Source organism: Rhinolophus sinicus, linkage group LG05 (genome assembly GCF_036562045.2).
Source record: "Rhinolophus sinicus isolate RSC01 linkage group LG05, ASM3656204v1, whole genome shotgun sequence".
In the NCBI taxonomy this organism is placed as follows: Eukaryota; Metazoa; Chordata; class Mammalia; order Chiroptera; family Rhinolophidae; genus Rhinolophus; species Rhinolophus sinicus.
In genome coordinates, this window is record NC_133755.1 from 138,235,124 (window position 1) to 138,255,579 (window position 20,456).

At 46.0% G+C, this 20,456-nt stretch overlaps 1 protein-coding gene across 2 annotated transcripts in view; it reads left to right on the forward strand.

Annotated features, from left to right (window-relative positions):
- FOXO3 (forkhead box O3) overlaps positions 1-14,201 on the forward strand; it is a 108,832-nt gene extending 94,631 nt beyond the window's left edge. For both annotated transcript variants that reach the window (XM_019734995.2, XM_019734993.2), the window contains exon 4: positions 9,081-14,201. The gene's annotated coding sequence lies outside the window, so the exon portion shown is untranslated. The remainder of the gene's footprint in view (positions 1-9,080) is intronic.
- The last annotated feature ends 6,255 nt before the right edge of the window (positions 14,202-20,456 follow it).

Below are 20,456 nucleotides of genomic sequence, written 5' to 3' on the forward strand. Positions count from 1 at the left end.
TGTCCCAAAAGGAACAAATCTTTGATACTTGTTGGACTGATGTTTGAATGCTATGATTCTACTATGTCTTTAAATATTCATGTTGGCGGACAGGACTAATTCTACACAAATACTATATAGGCTATTCATGTCATGTTTTTTTCTAGATGTAGCTATTTCTGTGTTAGGGATCATGGCATCTGGTAAATATGAATCTGTACGTACTGCACGGAGAATATACTCTATTACTGGCACTCGTGACTAGACTTTGGTTATAATACACCAGCCTCAAGAATTCTGTATCTGCGAGGCTTTTTATTCTTACCTTTTAAACAGGCTGAAGTCTGAAGTGTCATTCCTGGAGCAAATGGCTGTCTGGATCATTTTAGTGTTGACAACAGTAAAGGAAAATTGACACAGCTGTGAAAAGGGGTTTTCTGTGCAGAGGCGGGTACACTCCTTACGTACGTTCTTTGCCCTGGAAAGCAATGACTTCCAGCACTAAGGCTGTTCTTCTTGGGTCTGTTAGTTTTTCTAATGCCACCTGTGGTCACCTCTGGCCAGCCTGCTAAGCATGGGGGCAGAGCTGGAGTGACTCTCGCTTTAAGGTGCATTTCTAAGTGGCTTTCTGAAAGGTCTCTTTGGCCACAGAGCATTATTTATGTGGAGCATAAATAAATGAGTGAAAATCATCAGAATTACTACTGGAAATTCTTGTAAACTTCAAGGTCCCATTAAATGCTTCTTTTTAGAGTGTTCATAATGCTCAATATTCAACATCTTATAAATAACGTTGCAGAGCAGAGCTCCAGGGACAGCACGCTGAAGTGGGTGGCTGGCTCCTGTCCAAGTGGGATGCACCAGCTCTAGAACTCGAGCAGAAACTAAAGCAAGCGTCCTGAGGGCTTTTAACAGAAACCAGCATCTGGATTTAGTCTGAACTCTGCCCTATTAGTATGGAGCTACTGGAGTAGGGCCTGTTTTTATCCACCAAATAAAGACACCGTGTGATAATGGAATAGGACATTGGAAAGCAACATTTTCCCAGAAAATCAAGCATGTAAGGTGTCCATACACCCTTGGGTCCTTTGCTCCAACCTTCTGTGTAAGGCGCTCACTTCCTCCATAACAGATGGTCACCATCGCACCAGCTTCCCAACCAGGCCGTGCATTCCTTAGAGGGGAGACCCCTTATTTACCTCTACCCCCTGTGTCCAGCTCACTGCCAGTATTCAACAAATAAGTTTTGTTTAATGAATTCAGGCTGTTCTCAAGCACTTGTACCAATCAGTGTAGGGCCCACCATTTTGCCAGGCAGCTCATCCAAGAGTAGGACCCACTCCATGGCTGAGAAGCGCTTGATATATGACAAGGGCAGGCAAAAAACTCGGTAAGAATCAAGGGGGGGAAAAGGCAAAAAATCCATAGTCCTCAAGGGGTGTTGCCTTTTCTCAGCAGTGCTCTAGGGCAGGGTTTCTTTAGGGGCTAAGCCCGTACAACACTGGTCCTGTGGTTTCTTGAAGAAAAAGGATTTGACTCAAGATGTCAGAGAAGTGGGCCTGAGCCTGAAACAAACACACCCTCTGTAAAGAGCGCCGGTGCTCCTGGGTACGGGTGTTTTGTTTGATTTCTTTCTCTTCCCCGTCATAGATGGGATCTAACTCTGTAATTCTAGATTTTACGTTTTTGTTTTTTAATAACCTCCTTTTTGCTAAAATCTATAACATTCATGTACTGAATGATGAGAATTACTTAGTCATGAAGGCCTCAGAGGTAATTCCAGTGTTTCTGAAGGATGCAACTTGAATTGCCAGTCTTGGCTTGATTGAGGGTTTGCATATCAGTATGTCATGTCCTCTCCCCCCCCCCCCCATCCCTTCCCCTCCTACTTCTCTTTCTCCTCTTTTGTCTCTGATGAAAAAAGTTTGGACCGTAAGATTTTTTTTTTTTTTTTAAGTATTCACGTCTGTGTGGAGTGTTTTATTTGACTTGTCAGGGGACATGAATGGCCAAGAATTGAAGGCTTAGAGGTTCTGTGGTTGAAATTTTAATAAATTAATTTCCACGGGGCCTCCATTTGTATCCATGCCACTGTAATGGCTTGGAACTTCCTTTGGTCGTTTGGACATTCAGCAATGATCAGAAAACAATACAGTCTAACATATCTATAAGTAATCAGAATGTATGTGTTGACTGATAGACCTGTGGGAAGGGATCCCTTTTGCCTGCCAGCTGAGTGCCTCAGGCCAGAGCGCTCCCTGCCAAGTTCCCTCGCTCATGTTGCTGTGCTGGCTGGGGTGGGGGGCCCCTGGCAGCGCCCTCCAGGCACTTCCCACCAGGCGCTTCCCACCGCCGTGCTGGTTAGGCTGAGCCGGCAGTGAGGGCCATTCCTGCCGTACAAAGTGCCGAGTTACCTGTCCGCTGACAGCGGGATGGCCCTTTGTCTCGCTGGCAGTCTTGAGCCACCCTTGAGTTTCTCCTTTCAGTTCCTTCTTGGTTTCCTTCCTTTGTTACACTGGTGTGTTGGTTGCTTCTTGGCAGCCACCTGTGTCATCTGCGTGTCCTGGTCGTACCTTACAGGGGGACGAGGGGATTCTTTGTGGAACTGAAATAGCTGCTGTTGTGTGTTCAATTTCAGAATCTCTTGGAAAAATTAGATGGTCTTCAAAACTTTGTCAGTCTAAAGCAGGAAACTTGGTAGTGGGACCCCATGTGGGCTGGTGCCTGACAGCCACACTTGCACCCAGCCCCAAGGGCTCTAGGGCATCCGAGCCTGAAGGGGTGGCTGTGCCCCCCTAAGCCCCACCCCAGCCCGTAAATGCAGTGTCGGGTCACAGGATGGGGCCACAGCCAGCACACAGCAACATTGGGATATCCTGGTTTATGGCTCAGAGCATTTTCTCCTGGACTACAGTTCCCTGTTGTAGATGCTGAATTCCTTTAGCGGTGACAGTGATTTAGAGTCAGAAAAGCAAGACTCTTAATTTGTGGGCTGGTAATAAAGGACGTGCATGGTGGGAGATACAGAAAGGGTGCGAGGAGGTCAATTCTTTATTAAATACTATTTTGAATTTTTTTAATTATTAACTTTTCAGTTAGTGGAATGTTAAAATTGTGCCTGTATTGATCCTTAGGAGGTTTCATCTTACAGGAAATGTGAGTTTTAGATACTTGATTGGAAACCACCCACCCCCAAAAAGGCATTAATTCTAGGTTTTGAACCATAAGCAACAGGTTCTTTCTGGGTTCGAGTCAGACTACATCTTAGCAAATGTGAGTCGGTCTAACATGCTTCTAGAAGCTATTGCCCTGAAAGGGTGTTAAGTATTTGAATTGGCAGAGGAGAAAAGAGGGCTATTCCACAAGGAAGGTGGTTCATTCCTTTATGCAACCAACATGTATTGTGCACCTATTCTGTATTTCAACTCCAGGCTACTTGGGACATCAAGTAAATTGGAGTATGTGCTTCTGGAGGGTAAATACCATGTCTGAGACAGTGCTCTTAATAGCAGGTGCTCCATAAATCTATGATTTGATCTGAAGGGTTTGCTCTGCTTTCAAGGAGTTCAGCATATTGGGAGCTCAGTGTTTCCCTATGAAAAAGGAGCCTTCCCGGGCACTATGACATTAGTTGCCAGGTGAGTGGCTTAGGAGTTAGGTAGAGGAACATCCTAGGGAAGGTGGGACCGGATGTGTGGGTGCAATTCACACGGGTGGGGAGGGCAGAGCAGACACAGTGTGACTGCGCCTGACGTGCAGACGTCCAGCCTGGGTAAGGACCGGGGAGCCTTACCCCCGCTAAGGTTTTGGGTATTACAGTTAAGGTTAAAAATAACCACGAGTCCAGGGACAAGCCAAATGTCCCTTAAAGGCTTTTGTCTTAAAAATGGTGGTTTAAAAGAATGTTAAAAAAAAAAAAAAAAAAGAAGTTGCATACTATTTATTCCATGTGGTTTGAAAATCTAAAAATCTTCAGAAAATATGAAATCTCTGCAACTTTGCTCTTTGATAGATTCATACATATTTCTGCCGTGTGAATCACCATATTCCACTCTGGATACACAAAGAACATTGGTTGACGTAATCCCTGCCCCCATAGAAAGACAGAGGGGGGGCATTCTTAACCTTATTTTAAGCATCCGTGACCCCACCGCTTAAGCAACAGGAAAGTCACTGTCTCTTTGCAGGTCACCTCTGCTCTCTGTCCGTCAGCTGTGACTTGCTGCTCCTGTTTCCCCTCTTTTATCTGCCCAGCCCAGAAGCAGGCTGCAGAGGCAGGGGCCCATCGCCAGCCTTCACACACAGGCGGCTGCACCTGCCGCCTTGACAAAGCCCCGGAGTTACCGGGAGTTCACAGGAAGGATCGTTGCACAAGTCAAGCTTTTCTTCTACACAAATGAAGCTTTTTTTTTTTTTTTTACTAGTGTGTATAGCTGAGTATCACATTTGCCATGAGAAGCTTACTTGAAGCTTCCCTGAATACTCTCATCTTCTCCATAAGCATTTCCTTGCCCATCAGAAACACCAGAGCTGATGGGCTGCATTTTGTGGAAACTTTCTTTTAGGGAGGCTCTTCCACTGAACATAAATTGGCCTCCAGTCTGGCCAAAGCCCTCAGACCTGTTCTGTTAACCTTGTCAGTTCTTCAGTGTCTAAACTGACAAGTGGACGGGATTTGCCAAAATGTATTTTTGTAGGGCTGTACTTCCTAATTCCCCTTCGCTGGCAGTCGTGGGGGTGGCTGGCCGGCACCGTAGGCTGAGGGCTGGGTTTCCGTCAGCCAGACCCTTGCTGGCCGTGGCCACAGGCTGGTTTTCATGGGCTTCCTTAGCTCCTCGGTATCGCCCACTCCAACCTGGAAGATATTGAAAAAATGACCAAATTAAGCTAGTATTGAGTCCAGTAGCGCATTTTCTTGAGCCGCTTCATGTTTTGCCTGTGAAGGCGACCTCCAAGGGAACTGCTGCCATTTTAAGGTGTTCACAAAACAGACATAGCTGCCTAACCGAAGACTGCAAAAAGTGCTGTTTCTCTTGGCGTGGCACCAGCTCCAAAAGCCTTGTGGGTGCTGGCAGAGGGCTGTGGCTCACGATGAATGGGGTGTCCCTTAGAGCCCTCTGGGGTGAAGCAGTGATGGTGGCAAGCAGGCGTTTCTCTGCTCTCTCCTCGGGGGTGGAAACCCTGATGCTCTGACACACACACCTGTTCTCTGAACTCCACGTGACGCTTCGCTGACAAATTGAGTGAACGTGGATTCATTTCCTTTTCTATCCTAAATGGCTGCATTGAGTCCTCAGCTTGCCCCAGGGGTTGCAAGTTTGGCTTAAATCATCCTTGTGTTTAAAGGGTGAGGAAAGTGGTGTTGCGGCTTAATTTTGTTTCTCAGGCAGACTTGCCCCAGAACATCTTTTACTTGTAGCTAGGGAAGCCGTGGGTCACTGTCATGGGTTTGTAAGTGTGAGAGTTTCGTCCTACTCGCCCTTTTTCCTTCCATGTCACGTTCAGTATTGGGGTCCTGTTCCCTGCCAAGAGGATAAAAAACACTACCGAAGAATCCGCATTTGTCACCGTGGAGTTACGTCGTGGGAGGACAGCAGTGGGAACATTGATGTTTTATTCCCAGATTGAAGTTGATTGGGGTGGTTATGTTTTGTGGACAGATTTTGGAGGCGTTGCCCTTTCTTAGAACATCATGTGATGTAGTGGTGATAATTAGGCAGAAACTTGTCTCCTGCACAGACGCCAAGATTACAGAGGGACCTACTCTCACCAGAGACCAGATGACAGCATCCACAGATATTTTTAGGACAGACCTCATCGTTTGGTCTCCCTGTGTCATTTTCCTTGCATCCACAGCCTCATTTCCAGTGTATTTATTAGGCAAGGACGGGGAAACAAGGGATCTTCTCCCTCTTAAGGAAAAGCCACTGATGGGACAGGGCACCCTCAGATTTATTGTTAGTTGGCCTGTTGCCTAGTAACTGCAGAGTGCTAGCTGTAATTCCCTTCAGCTGTACGTTTCCTTTGCCTTTCAAAAGTTTTGCTTAATCTGGTGTGTTTTCCAACTTAGAAGAGCATCAGCATGTACACAAAGCTCAGACATGAACTAAAACGTCTTACTTTAAACAATGTAAGAACGGGAGCTGCGCTGAAATCCAGGAGACTTGTACCCAACGTCAGTGTCATTCAGCTCAGTAGCTGGTCTCCCCCCGAAATGTGCTCCCTCTGTTCTTTCAGGCCTTGATGGGGTCGGATAAACACGTGCACACATTGAGCCACCACCGAGCAGTTAGAATCTAAGGCAGATGAGGAGAGCTGCTTTCCTTATGACTATTTTTACTCATAAGGTCTTCCTAGGGAATGGTGATTCTGGTTTTCCTCTTGGAAGGATGATTGTATTTCTGTTCAACATTTATCTGCTTCCTTTATGTTTTCACACAATATTTTACAATCTGTTTGCCTTCTATCACAGGGAAAACAAGGCTCCTTTCTGTTCTGTGGAGTGGAAGTTTTTTATAAAATGTGTTCCTTCTGAGAGCTGCCTTTAAACATGGGCCTGGCCCTCCCCCGGCCTCCCCTCCGGGCAAAGGCAGTGCCCTGAGCAGCCCAGCCGTGCCTGGGAGACAGACTCCTGGGAGCCCCAGGGCCCAGCACACCAGAGGGCCCCAGCCCGTCCTGCAGAAAGGGAGAGAGTGGGGATCAGTGCATCTCTTTTCTAATGAGACATCGATCGCTCCCTGAAGATCTGGGCCTTTTGATGAGGGAATGGGCATTCGGCCTGGGGATTGCTGGCTGTGGCCCTAGGCTGCCCACGTGGGCCTCTTGCCCCTGGTGTCGGGGTTGATGCCCTTTTCTGCCTGGAATGATGCCATATATCGGGGATTTTAGGTGCCCTCTGCCTCCTTCCCTCCTATGCTGACCCAGCCCCAGCGTTACAGCAAGCTGCGTGCTTGGCCTGTGCAGTTGGGAAAGAAGTGTGTCACCATCCCAGTTCTGAGGCTGAATAATTAACACCAAAGGGAACCGGGGGATGGGGTCTGAGTTAGGTAATACTTTATAGCTTCTCCCTTGGCACTTTCAGTAACCGAAGTCCCCTGATGACTAATTGCACAGTGATGTTAGGTTGTGGTTTATTGAGGTTACTGTGTAGAGAAACACCGAACTCCCTTCCAAAGATGCCTGTCCATTCATGCCTCAGGGGTCCCAGGTAGGGTCACTAGAATAGCACTGGCTCTTCCAGACTAAATTCCTCACCGATACTGAGGTCTGGTGTCTAGTGTAGCTTTTTCTCTCTCTGAAATCGATAGGCCATTACTTTATAGTCCAGGATAAATTGTCTCATACCCTTACAAAGCAGAGAATAACTCCAAAAAAGCTATCAGCCAGGGAAACTAAATACTGGGAAAGAGGGAAGAAGAAGGAGCTTCTTTTCCTGCTTTATTGTCTCTGCTGCCAGTGAAACAACCTCCATTCTTCTGTTGGGAGCTATAACCAGGGTAACTGTGACCATGGGTATGTAACATTACAAGTCCTGAGCCCTGCTGTCTTTCTGCACCGTGGTAATAAAAGGGCCGATTGCCAACCAGGAGTCACGGAAGAGGCTGAAGTCGTAAGTGTGCTGTGAAAAGTGCACATAAACTCACGATGGTATCTCCTAAAGGCAGGGAAGCAGATGTACACACTGTGTGTGAGCTTATTGGTGCATTTTTCATTACTTGTTCACCTTATCTGGTGAGCAGATCGTGAGTTCATGTTGCTTCACTACCACTTTTCTATCCATTTGTTGGACCAGAGCCACTTTTTCCTGACCATGACAGCTGACACTGTCTTTATAAACAGAAGGTCTTATGTCTTGAGACCTGTCATGTCAGCTCCTTTAGCTACATCTCCACAAGTAGACAGTTGACCCTTGAGTAACACAGGTTTGAACCGCACAGGTCCAGTTATATGCAGAGTTTTTTCCCCCAGTAAATCTATTGGAAAATTTTTTGGAGATTTGTGATCATTTGAAAAAACTCGCAGATGAATCCCATAGCCTAGAAATATCAAAAAATTTAAGTTAGGTGTGTCGTGAATGTATAAAATACATATACATACCTTTTCTTCCTTACGATTTTCTTAAAACATTGTTAATTGATTATGTTATCGGTCAACAGGAAGCTAGTAGTAGTTAAGTTTGGGGGGAGTCAAAAGTTATACGTGGCTTTTCAGCTGCACTAGGGCTTGACGCCTCTAATTCCCATGCTGTTCAAGGGTCAGCTGTACTTTTTAAAAAAATATCCTCTAACTTTTCCGGCTTTGGTGCTCGTATGACGTCTGATAGAACTGGTATAAATTAGATGCTCTAAGAGGACCTCGTTTGTGCCTTGTCACTGAAGACTGTTATTTAATAGTGTTATGAAGTGTTAAGGGGATGTTATATGTGTGTTACATAATTTATTTCTCTGCAGATTTTTAATACACAAAGCAAACTCCTAAGGCAGCCTACTTAGAGAGTACTCACTCCGTTTATATTGGGGGAGGTCAAGCTGACCCCCACCCAGCAGTGCAGACTTCTTAAGTCTTCTATGGAAAATGGCCATTTCATTCCCCCTGGTTTGGGGGTTTTAATGGAAGGGTGGTTAGCAACGTCGATTAGTTCACGTAGCAAGTAGGAGAGAACCAGAGAAGTGAAGCTGGTCTGCTTAGTTAGGCTGACCAGCTTCCACAGTGGTCGTATCGCAATCCCATGTCCCTGTAAATCCCCGGTCCAGACGTCTAGAGCAAAATCCACCAGTACTATACATCCTTAACTTTAAAGGGCCCACTGAGACACCCCGAATTTGCCTGTCTTGGTTAACCTCCCAAAATGAAGGACCTCATCTCCGTTGGGCTTTTCAACTTGCAGGCATTTTGTAATCAAGCACAGAAATAAGGTACCAGTTAAATAGCCTCCATGCTTTGTCCGAAGGCTTTGAGACCTTGAAGCTGGTGTAGCAACGTCCTTTCCCGTGAGTGGTAGAGTGAAGAGATGGGAGTCGGATGAAACATGCCCCTGAGGTGCCCACGCTGGCCATGTGAACGTCCCTAATCATTTCTGGTTTTCTTTTCTCCTCCTGTAGACCCGCAAACTGACACAAGACCTACAGAGGACACCCTTTGCCAAATCTGCTCTCCGCAAGTGGACAGTGATACCGTTTACAGCTAACACCTTTGTGACTCCCACGCCATTTTCCTGACCCAGCAGAGACTGTTAATGGCCCCTGACCCTGATGAAGCACTTACCCTTGGAACAGAACTCTCTAGATACAAAGTATGCAAATCTTCCTTGTATGGGGTGACGCCGCCCGCCAGCGAAGGACAATGCCCTGTCAGCACCGCCACCCTTGTTCAGAGCACAGCGTGTGAGCCCCTGTTGGCGATTCTTTGGTGTTTTAATATCGCGATGGTTTATGGGATGTGTTAGGTGTTCTGTGTTCGTTTTCCTTCGACTTTCTGAATTTTTCACATGCATTAACCCGCAGTATTTTTCTGTTAAAATGTTAATCATTCTTTCCCTGGCAGTTGAAAAACAGAAGGAACTGTACCAGTTACCACTCTGGCTTTGGGCATCGCAAGCATTTGAGCCCGTGGAACTCCATAAACTAACAAATTCCGTAAACTAGAGGGAGATTTTCTTCTTTTGTTTGGTAGAAAACTATCCTTTTCTAAAAACTGAACAATGGCACAACTGTTCGCTGTACACACCAGTCCAGGACTGAACCCTGCCTAGGCCGAGCGTGCGTTTCGTGCTGAGTCACGGTGATGGGGGGACGAGACCCTCCACACCTGGCCTGAAGGGGCCAGGTCAGGGGGCCTGGGTCTCCCGTCAGTGTCCTCAGCTCACGCAATGAACAGTGATGCTATGGTGGTTAGAAATGAGGATCTTTTCAGAAAGAAATCAGCTCAGCTGTCCACTAATGGCCAAATGCCACTAAAGGATTTAGTTTTAAGGGGAAAAGAAACAAAAGTAGTCCTGTTTTGCTTTGCAGAAGAAATGAACTTGCTGGTGAGCATTAAGCCTGCAGTGAGAAATGTGTGAAAAGTACAAACCCGAGTCAATGCAGAGGGAGTTCTGACTTCACTGTTTTCCTGAATATTGATTATTCCCTTGATTATTTTCAGCCTTGCTGTGTATAATCTGATCTAGACATGTATGAGTGGAAGGCAATAGCATACAAACTGATATATATATTCTTAGATTGTAATTCTACAAGTGACACAATGGAAGTAAAACTACAAGGGCAGTTTTGGAAAAACCCCCCCCACACACACTTTTCTGCTTCTATGGATTTCATTCTGTTTTGTTTTCAAAAAGTTATGGTGCTGTATAGGTAGGTGCTTTCTGTTTAACCTGGAAAGTGTGATTATACTAGTGACCTTCCTTGGTAGGCAGCAGAATGGTGGGGAACACCTTTGGTCCATATGAAACTGGTGTAATGATGCTCTGATTAGCACAGTATACGCATACTTCTCCAAAGTGATATATGAAGACTCTTTTCTTTGCATAAAATGCGTTAGGCATATAAAGTATAAGTATATTTTATCATGTACAGTACAAAAATGGAACATTCTGCATGGACATTAGGAATACAGGCTAGTATTTTGGCACCGACCTCCCTGCATGAGTCCTCGCTGACGCTTGCACCGTGCAGTGGGCGCTGACTCCCTCCCACCAACACAGACGTACCACCCGACCCCCCCGCACTCACCACCGGCCGGCCGCCAGGGGCCCCTGTGCCCCGTTGCTTTATAATTCCTCTGGGGGTAACATTGGTGGTGATAACAGCTCCTAGCGTAATGAACGTTCCATTTGGTATTGTCACACGTCTCTCCCACCTCACTGGGTTGTCATGTTTGAGCGATGGCCCTGTTGATTTCACCCTGCCTCTTACCGAATCTGTAAATTGTTGTGCAATTGTGGTTATAGTGGACCTGTAGCGTATCGCCTTTTCTAAACTGCTACAAGTTTATAATCTTCATTTTAAAAGTATGTATAATTTTTAAAAATATGTATTCTATTCACGTGGTCTGCTAGTCAGTGACAGACTTTTGCTTACTATATTCCTTTATATAATGCTAGCCACTTCCTTGATTCTTTTGTAGTCTGCTGTACACGGGAACTGTCTAGTACCCATGAAAGAGGGCTGCCTCTCCGGGTTCTAAGTGACGCAGCCCTGGGTGGAGATGCAGTTTAGAGACAGTGGCAGCAGCTGAGGGGGAAGGGGAGGGTGGGGGGGCAGATACAAGGGAGAATCCAGACAGCTTCCGACATGAGAGCCCTGAGAATTTCTCTCCTGAGCTCAAAGAAACAAGCACACTCACAAAATAGCTACTTGCCTTTGCAGCTTCATAGACCCTGGTTGCTGCTCTGGGAGTAAGAAAGGCAACCCTCAATTGTGTTCTGACTTTAAAATGTTGAATTCTTTTCAGACATGTGACATCTCGTTTGTTCTTTTTCCCCCCAGTGTTTGTTAGATTTCCGGCAGAATGTCTTACAAAATGTCCTAGAACCAGATTAGCATTTAATCTAAAACAGCTGAGGGAGCGACAGAGCTGGTATGAGAACAGGGCAGCTACAGCAGGTCAGGAAAATGGAGGGGAAGGGGTGCTTTGCACTTTTTTTTTTTTAATAACTCAAACAGCATCTACATGTAGAGACTTGTGGAGAACTGAGACCAGGGCCACGTCAAGTGCCAGTGTCAGTCGTAAGAGGCGGGCAGAGTGGAAGAATTCGGTCTGTCCAGGGGCACGGCAGCCCTGCTGTCACTTTGGCCACCCTCAGCTGGCCGAGCTGCCTGGGAACAGCCGTGTTCTAAAGGGGTCAGATGGATCAGAAGTTCAACCTAAGCCCTCTGTCTCTTACATTGGGACCTGCTTTCAGGAAGGGCCAACTACTGGCCACCACGTGACGTTCTGAGAGTCAGGGGTCCCTCACCATAAGTTTTCTGATCTGGAACAACTCTGGAATGCTTCGGAGCTTCCGGGGCCTGGCCGCAGGCGTGTCTGCATCCCGATGAGAACTCTCCGAGGCAGCCCGCAGCCTCTAAGGAAGCTGCTCGAGGGAGCCTTCCGCTTTGTGATGGGGAATTAGAAGAGGAATGTTGAAGAGTGTTCTGGGGCTCTGTTGTTTTCTTCAGGGCTCCAGAACTGGATGCTTTTTACCAAAGTTAGAAAAGAGCTTTATCCAAGCCTTCGCTGTCCTGGTGTGGGGACTGACAGCCAGGTTCAATGTACCCCATTAACTGTGAATGGAGCTGAGGTTCGTTTCCTTTATTGCATCCTCTGCAATATAGCCTGTTTCCCTGAAAATAAGACCTAGCTGGACAGTTAGCTCTAATGTGTCTTTTGGAGCAAAAATTAATACAAACCTGGTCTCATTTTACTATAAGACCAGGTCTTATATAATAATAATGATATAATATAATATATAATATAATACCCAGCCTTATTTTACTATGAGACCTAGTCTTATATAATATAAGACCGGGTCTTATATTAATTATTGTTCCAAGAGACGCTTTAGAGCTGATTGTCTGGTTAGGTCTTATTTTTGGGGAAACAAAGTAATGATGGCTGAAACACATTTTTAAAAATTTCAGAAGTGTCTTTCCTACCCTGTTTCCCTGAAAGTAAGACCTAGCCGGACAGTCAGCTCTAACCCGGTCTTATAAGATCGGGTCTTATATTAATTAATTTTTGCTCCAAAAGACACATTAGAGCTGATGGCCCGGCTCGGCCTTATTTTCGGGGACGCACAGTAGTAACGGGAGATTGTGCGCACACATGCAGCGCAAGGCAGACGAGGCGTGTTCGGTGCTGAGTTTCGGCATTACATGCGTGTCACCCCCCTACCCCAGGAAAGGGCTCACGCTCACTGTTCAGGACAGGTTATGCCCCATCTCAGGGTGTCATTTCACGTGGCTTCCAAACCTGTGAAAGACGGTAGGCACCGATTTCGCCTCTACCTAGTGAACCCCCCGCTTAAAGAATAAGGAATATTTGAATCTCTTGGAAGGACCAGCAAGAGAAAAACAGTCCAACAGCCAGTTCCATTGCGAGCACTGCTGCCACAGCTGGGGAGGGGAATTAACAATGTCACCCTTCCTCTCTGATCGGAGACATAAAACCCTGACGGCTCTGAACTCTGATTTCCTTTTTCTTGCTGTATCTGGGGAACATTGTATGATTAAGCATAATGTGTGTGTGTGTGTGTGTTTCTTAATTAAGAAAAGCAAATTTTTTGTTGTAGAAATGCAATCACTGGCAAAGAGGTACGAAACAGCCAGCCTCTCCTGGAGACTGGGGGAAGCAGGGCGCATGGAGGGGAAACTGAAGGCCTTGTGAAATCACGTCTGTCAATCAAGATCTGAAAGCAGGCGCCCAAGTAACTGAAAATATTATATTATTTTTTATCTAAATCTTTTGTGGGTAACATTTTATGCCGAATGAATGAATGAACTATTTTCCTCTTGCTTAGTTTTATTTGTATGTTATTTTTCTTTGAAGAATGATGGGTTACAAGGCCTCTGCCACACTCCAGAAATATTTGTGCGGCTGCTTTTAAAAACTGTGTGTCTGGTCACTTACTTCTCTAAAGTTCTCTCATTGCCTGGCAATCAGTCTTCTCTCATATACTTGTCCTAGCACATTATATACACGGGGAATGTAAACAAGTGTGAAGGAGGACCAGGAAAATTAGTTCATATTTTTTTAAAAATGTATTGTGCATTTTGGCTTCACATGTTTAACTTTTTTTTTTTATGAAAAAAAGTTGCATGAATGGGAAAAAAAATCTGTATACAGTATCTGTAAAACTGTCTTACCTGTTTCAATTTCTTGCTCATACCCCACACAACCAGAATGAAATATGGAGCATGGCCGTATTCAGACACCTAAGAGTCAAGTAGTTGATACTTTGGTTTGAAGACCCTCATCCTTTCTCTCAAAGCGAACACTATCGTATTGCGTTCTTACCGAGGATTTTGTCTAACCGTATGTTGCCATGAATTAACTCTACCACCTTTCTTCTCAAGAATCAAAGCCAGTTTGATTTGGGAGTCTTCCCCTTTCCAAATGAAATAGAGATGCAGTACTTATTTTCCTTGGTGTTTGTAGATATTGCCTTGTGTATTCCATTTAAAACCTTAATCTAGTTTGTAAAAGAGATGGTGACGCATGTAAATAAAGCATCAATGACACTCTGTCTTACTCCAAGAAGTCTTTTGTTCTCCCTTCCCCTTTCTTTAACCCCAGAAATGAAATAGCTGAGTTTATCTCAAGGTCTTCCTGGGGAATTACTTCACAGGCTGGGAGACTATCGTGAGATCACCAAGCTAAATGAATCCAGCAGACTTTTTCGTGGCCCACTTTTGAGCCCCACAGACAGACAACCAGACAATTGAATAAACGCAGTTGGATGGTATCGTTCATGGTGGCTGGTGGCCACTTTGGGTGGCCACTGAGTCACGTGCTGGAGGAGCATTTAAGGAGGGAGGCGGGCTTTAGACTCGGCCTTCGCTGTCAGAGGACTTGGCCTGTTTGGGTTCTAGGAGGGTCCTGCTCACGTGAGTCCGGCAGACAGGCGTCAGCCATGGGCAGTGCCCTGCTGTGCATCGAAAGTCAAACACAATACGTAGGGTTTCTGATGGGAGCAGCATAAATATTTCCTCGGGGTGTATATTTAGGGCCTCTCAGTCACGTTGGGGAGAACTCCACCCTATTGTAAAGCTATTCCTAGTATCCTTGGTTGTTTTTTTCATTTTAATAGACATGTTATAAAAAGTATTCAACTTTTAGAAACCCCCTAGGATTGGGTTCAAAGTCCCAAGCAACACGATGGACTCTTAGATCAAGTAGATAAAAAGTTGTTGTTTGCCCTTTGGGATAAAGTCTGCATTGGCAGAGAGTCGCGCTTTCATAAGTTTGTCCTTACTGTTGTTTTAATTACCTATAAAGGTGAAAACCTCACCATCTTCTAATACCCAAGCCAACTGGGAAAACATTTCATTTTTTCATTTGAGATTATTTCCCAATTTTGATTCTATCTCCCAAAAGGTTAAAGATGGAATTCCATACCAGGTACCAGTAGAGTGCTCCCAAACCAAGTAAAAATTCAACCAGAAAGTAAGTAAAGTTAATGATCAGCGGTAACTAAATCAGTCTCAACTGTGGCAGCAGGCCGGCCCCTGGGATGGTCACCAAAAGACCTAAGACCTGGGCCTGCCCTCCGTGAGTTTGTGCTCTAGGTATAATCTGTCTGCTGGGCCTTGATGAATGAAGAACTAATTCTTGCTGACTCTCCCTGCTTCAGCTTCTTTAGAAGACGGATACTTTGGACTGATCTCAAATATTTTAGGGATTTGATTTTGCAGCTGTTTATGTAATGAGGGCAAACCTTGAAGCCAGCAAATGCGACACATATCAGCCATGTGACCCATGCCGAGCTGGAATACAGTGGTCAAAGGTGGAGGAAGGTCGAATTCACAGCCACTACCCCCCTCTCCACCCCTCTTCCACTCCCCTGAGACACAAAAAGGTGGGGAGATGGGGGTGGGGGCCGGGGGTGATGTTTTCATAACTTCTTCGGTTTCCGTGATTTTCTACTATTAACATCTCGACTATCATAGTATAGGAAATACCTAATCAGAACAAAGGAATATTATGCATCTGTTAAAATGATTCCTATATGTAGAAAATGCTCCTATTAGAAATGCAATTATCTATTGCTCTTACAACCTTATACACTGATATAAGAAAAAGAAAAATATGCCGGTGTAAGCTGTCTGGAGAGAGACGTACTAAGAAAATGCAAAAATTGAAATAATTCTTGTGTCCTGGACACTTTTGGCCTCAACACTGGACTCAGGAGCTCACTGCTGCCACCGTGAATAAAATAACCTGTAATTGTTCATTGGTCATTCCCTCCAAATTCAAAGTCAGAGAGCACTTGAGCGGCCTGCAACTCAAGCCCCAGCTGGCAGAGGCCCAGGCCCTTCCAGTAGGGGGAGGGGCTCTTCTTCCCACCGAGCTCCCATTGGGTAACTTCCCCAAGTATGAAGGGGGTTCTCCTGGGCGACGTGTCCCCAGAAGACAAAGTCCGTAGTATGCTGGCAATTGGGTTATGGGGTGGGTTTTTTTGGTCAAAATTATCTTCATTTTATTGCACTGTGTTTTTAAATATTTTGAAAGGTAATGCCTTCAGAGGATTCAAAAACCAGAAAGCATATAGATACACTTGGGAGGTTTTCGTCCCATCCCTGTCTAGTTCTGTCTAGTTACTGTCACCCCAGTGTTTCTTGTGTATCCTTCCAGAATTTCTTACGCATTTACAATCAATACAAACACAAGATTCTTATTTCCCCTTTTACACAAAAAGTACATTATACCCCCTGTCTGGCATCTTGGTTTGTTAATGATTTTCTCACACGAGATATTTTTATAGTTATCTAGTATTCCATTGTACTAATGCATTATAATTCATTTAACCAGTAACCCCATATTGATAAATATTGGGCATTGAATTGTTTCTAAATGTTTGTTACTATCAGCAACACTGCAATAAATAACCTTATACATATATTACATACACATGCAAGAATCTTTGTAGGATGAATGCCCAAATGTGGAATTGCTGGGCCAAAGGCTATATATACATTTGCAATTTTGATAGCGATTAACCAAATTGTCCTCCAATGTACCAGCTCACAACCCCAACAATACATGAGAAGCCCTGTTTTTCTACAGACTTGTATTTTCAATGTTTTAAACATTAAATTGCAAGTCTGTTTTTCCATCTCCCCCTCCAAGCTCCTTTGTTCTAAGTCTACACCTAAGGTCATGAGGGCCTGGTGAGAGAGAAGGGTAGGGAACGGGATAGAGGTTAGGAGGCAGCTTCACCGAGGCCTGGTGACTGCTAGGGAGGGAGAAGCAGCTCTCGGCTCTCCAAGTGGAATACCCATCCTGTGCCAGCACGCTGAGGAGTCACGCTGCCAACCCGCCCATCCAGTCTGGCCACACGCTCCTCCCCTCACGCCACCAGCTTGGACCGCCCAGCCTCAGGGTCAGCAGCCTGACCTCACAGCTGCACTCCCTCACCTCCCAGAATTCCAGAGGGCATTTGTCACCCGAAGGAAATAAGTCTGGTCCCTTTGGCACCAAACCATACACCTAGACCTATTCATAGCAAGATTGCACAACCAGCTGGAGGGTAGCCCGGCTGGGCATGGGGAGAGCAGTGCTGCTGCTGACCCACCCGTGCCCCTGGGCAAGGCTGCCAGCTTTCAGAGCAGGCTGTTTCCCCGGGACTCAGGGGCCTCATGGGTCTGACTGGCTCCTCCTCCCAAGTAGAGGGGACGTGCTCCTCCCCAGGTGCTCCTCTCCCACTCTCCCCGGGGCTGGTGCCCCAGCTATCCGCCTGCCCTGCCATGCAGGTTGGCACCTGCGGGGAGAGGGGCCTCACATCAGTGAATGCGAAATCCAAGAGACAGGCTTCGACAGAAGAAGAAACTGAGTCATCTTACCAATAGGCCCTTTTTGTCCCTGTGGGGGCTGGTTTCCTGCAGTAGGGGAGGGAAACTCAACTTTGGGACGGGACAGACCTTAATATGAACCCAGCCTTGCCACAGACGAGTTGGGTAACTTCTCGGGACCTTTGTTTTCTCATCTGTGTAGTGGGGACACGGCTGGGGGCGGTTAGGCCCGTGAACTGCGCTGCACACACTTCCAGCACGTCAGCAACAAGCTCTTCATCAAAAGTCCTCTGTCTTTACACCCAGTCATGGGCCACGCTCCGTGGGGTGTTGGCTTATTATCACATAAAAACATTAAACAAAATCCGCCCTATTAATAAGCCCCATCAGTATAATTAGATTGCATAGGAATCAATCATAAAAGGTAACCAACTTGTAAGGTTTTTTGCTCAGTTTCTTTGAGGTTCTTCAGGATCTGTTGGCAGCAGCCACACTCCTGGTCCATGTGCTCTGTGCTCTGTGCTGTCAAATCCATATCATCATCACAAGGAACTCGAGGGTCATGGCTAGAGACGGCTGCAAGACTTGTTTCTGGTCTCAGCTCTGCTTCTAAATGCTGTGAGTCCTTGAGTGAGTCGTTTCTCTCTGGCCCCATCTGCAAAGTCTGCTTCGTAAACACGCTGTGCTTCACGAGGCTGTGATGACAAGCCTAGAAATGGGGCATGCATTTTACCAACCACAAAGCAAGTATCAGAACCACAGACACGGCTGGGAGTCCAGAAACTGGCAAAGGATGATATATTCATTTTCCAGAAGGGAAACTAAGGCAGCATCCAAAGTGGCCTTAATGGTTCATGGTTTCTTCTGCAACCCACCCCTCTGCCCCAGGTTTCCAAAGTCATATACTCAAGAAATGGAAAAAGGGAAATGGACGGAAGAGAGAAAAGGGGAACGGGAGGTGAAGGAGGTGGAGCGGGGAGGCAGGTGTGGCAGGGAGAGTGGGGAGAGGAGCTTGTTCTGCAGTGTCCAGTTCAGAGGAGGTCGTACTCCCTACACAGATGTTACCCCTGTCCTTCGGCTGCTGTTACAGTGAGTCTCCCCAGTTTCTGTCCCAAAGAAGTGAGATGATACAGGGGCCTAGTGGCCCAGCTGGAAGCGCTGTTGGCTGCAGACAGGAGGCCAGGGCAATTCACTGCTAGTCTGAAGGGCTTAGGGAATGACTGCAGCCTGGAAGCTGCCCAAGCAATGAAGGAAAACTGTCCCCCAGCTTGTGTGTGTGTGTGTGTGTGTGTGTGTGTGTGAGAGAGAGAGAGAGAGAGAGAGAGAGAGAGAGAGAGAGAGAGACCACTCTGACCCTCTGAGTTTTCTGTCTCCAGGATTGGCTCTGATGGCATTTCCTCAACAAATCCCTCCCAGCCCAGGGCACTCCAGTGGCCCTGCTAGGTGTTGGCAGATGGCAGAAGAATTGAAGAGAATATACCTGGGGGCGGGGGGGGGAGATGCTCGTCATCACTGTGTAAAGACTCAGGCCGCCTCCTCCTGGCTTGGCTCTGCCCAGGGCTCCTCTACCTTTGGGGGAGTAAAAACACTTTCTTCCCTGAGTGGTGGAGCTGCCATCCTGGCCTGACTTTGTACAATTAGGTTCTTGTTGATAGAAGCCACTTGTTAGCTACAGAACTCATAGCCAATGTAACTTTTATGGCAGTAAGATTTTTGTGTAAGAATAAACACATGTTGAGAAAGCCGTCCTTTGTGAGCGCGTGTACTGCCGCTTGCCAGGCCCCCTGCTGTAGTGAGAAACATGGACTCCGGGGGCCCTCGCAGTGATGGGACCTCATCCTCGCCAAGCTTCTGGACCTTGTCTGTTTCCCAGGGATAAGAGTAATCCCTCTCGGAGGATTAGGGTGGGTGCATACAAAATGCCTACTCATTTATTCACCTTGTAATTCAATATATATTCATTGAGGGCCTACTATGTGCCTGCGCTGTGCTAGAGTTAGTGGTTTAGAGCTCAGGCTTTAGAAAAATGAAAGTAAGGAGATGCATAGGCGTCTGGATTTGCCTGCGTAATCTTAGGTACGTTCCTTAGCCCTCTGTGTCTCCATTTTCTCATTTGCTATAGAGATGATGCTAATACACCCACCTCATCATGTTATTGTGAGGATTAGAGATGATGAATGGACAATGCTTAGAACAGTAGCTGGCATGTACTACATGCTTGCTAAGCTTAGCTGTATTTATTAGTACATTGGAGTTGCTCAATAGATCATACATCATATATTTTGTAATTATGTTTCTAAAATATAGCTACTATACTTTATCCAAACACCAAGGAAAGCAGACTTTTCAAAATGTACTCCTTGGATCATGTGTTTCAAAAAGGCATGAGGAAGCTTGCTAAAAATTCAGATTCCTTCGGTCCATTCCAGAAGTGCTGAATCAGAATCCGATGGGGCCTAAAATTCTGTCTTTTCAAACATTGTTTTCTACAATTCTAAAGTATGCTAAAGTGTGCAAATCCCCGGTGGGAAGAAAAGTAAAAATGCGCATCCATTTATGGGGCGTCCTCTGTAGTAGGCAGAGTACATGTTCCCTGAAGATGTCATGTGGTAATCCCTGCAACCTGGGAGTGTGAGGTTATATGGCCAGGGGAATGCAGGTTGCCTTATTAGTGAACTTTATAATAAGGAGATTCTCTGCCCAGTGTCATCCCAAAGGTCCTTAAATGGAGTCAAGAAAGACAGAAGAGCCGGAACCCGAGAGAGGCATCGTGAGGAGACTTGACAGGCTTTGAAGCTGGAGGAAGGGGCCACAAACCAAGGAATGAGGGCCACCTCTGGAAATCAGAAAAGATGAGAAAACAGAATGTCGCCTAGAGCCTCTAGAAGGAAGACAGACCTGCTTGATTTTAACCCAGTGACACTCATTCTGGACTTCTGACCTCTAGACTCGTAAGATAATAAATGTGTGTTGTTTTAAGCCATTGAG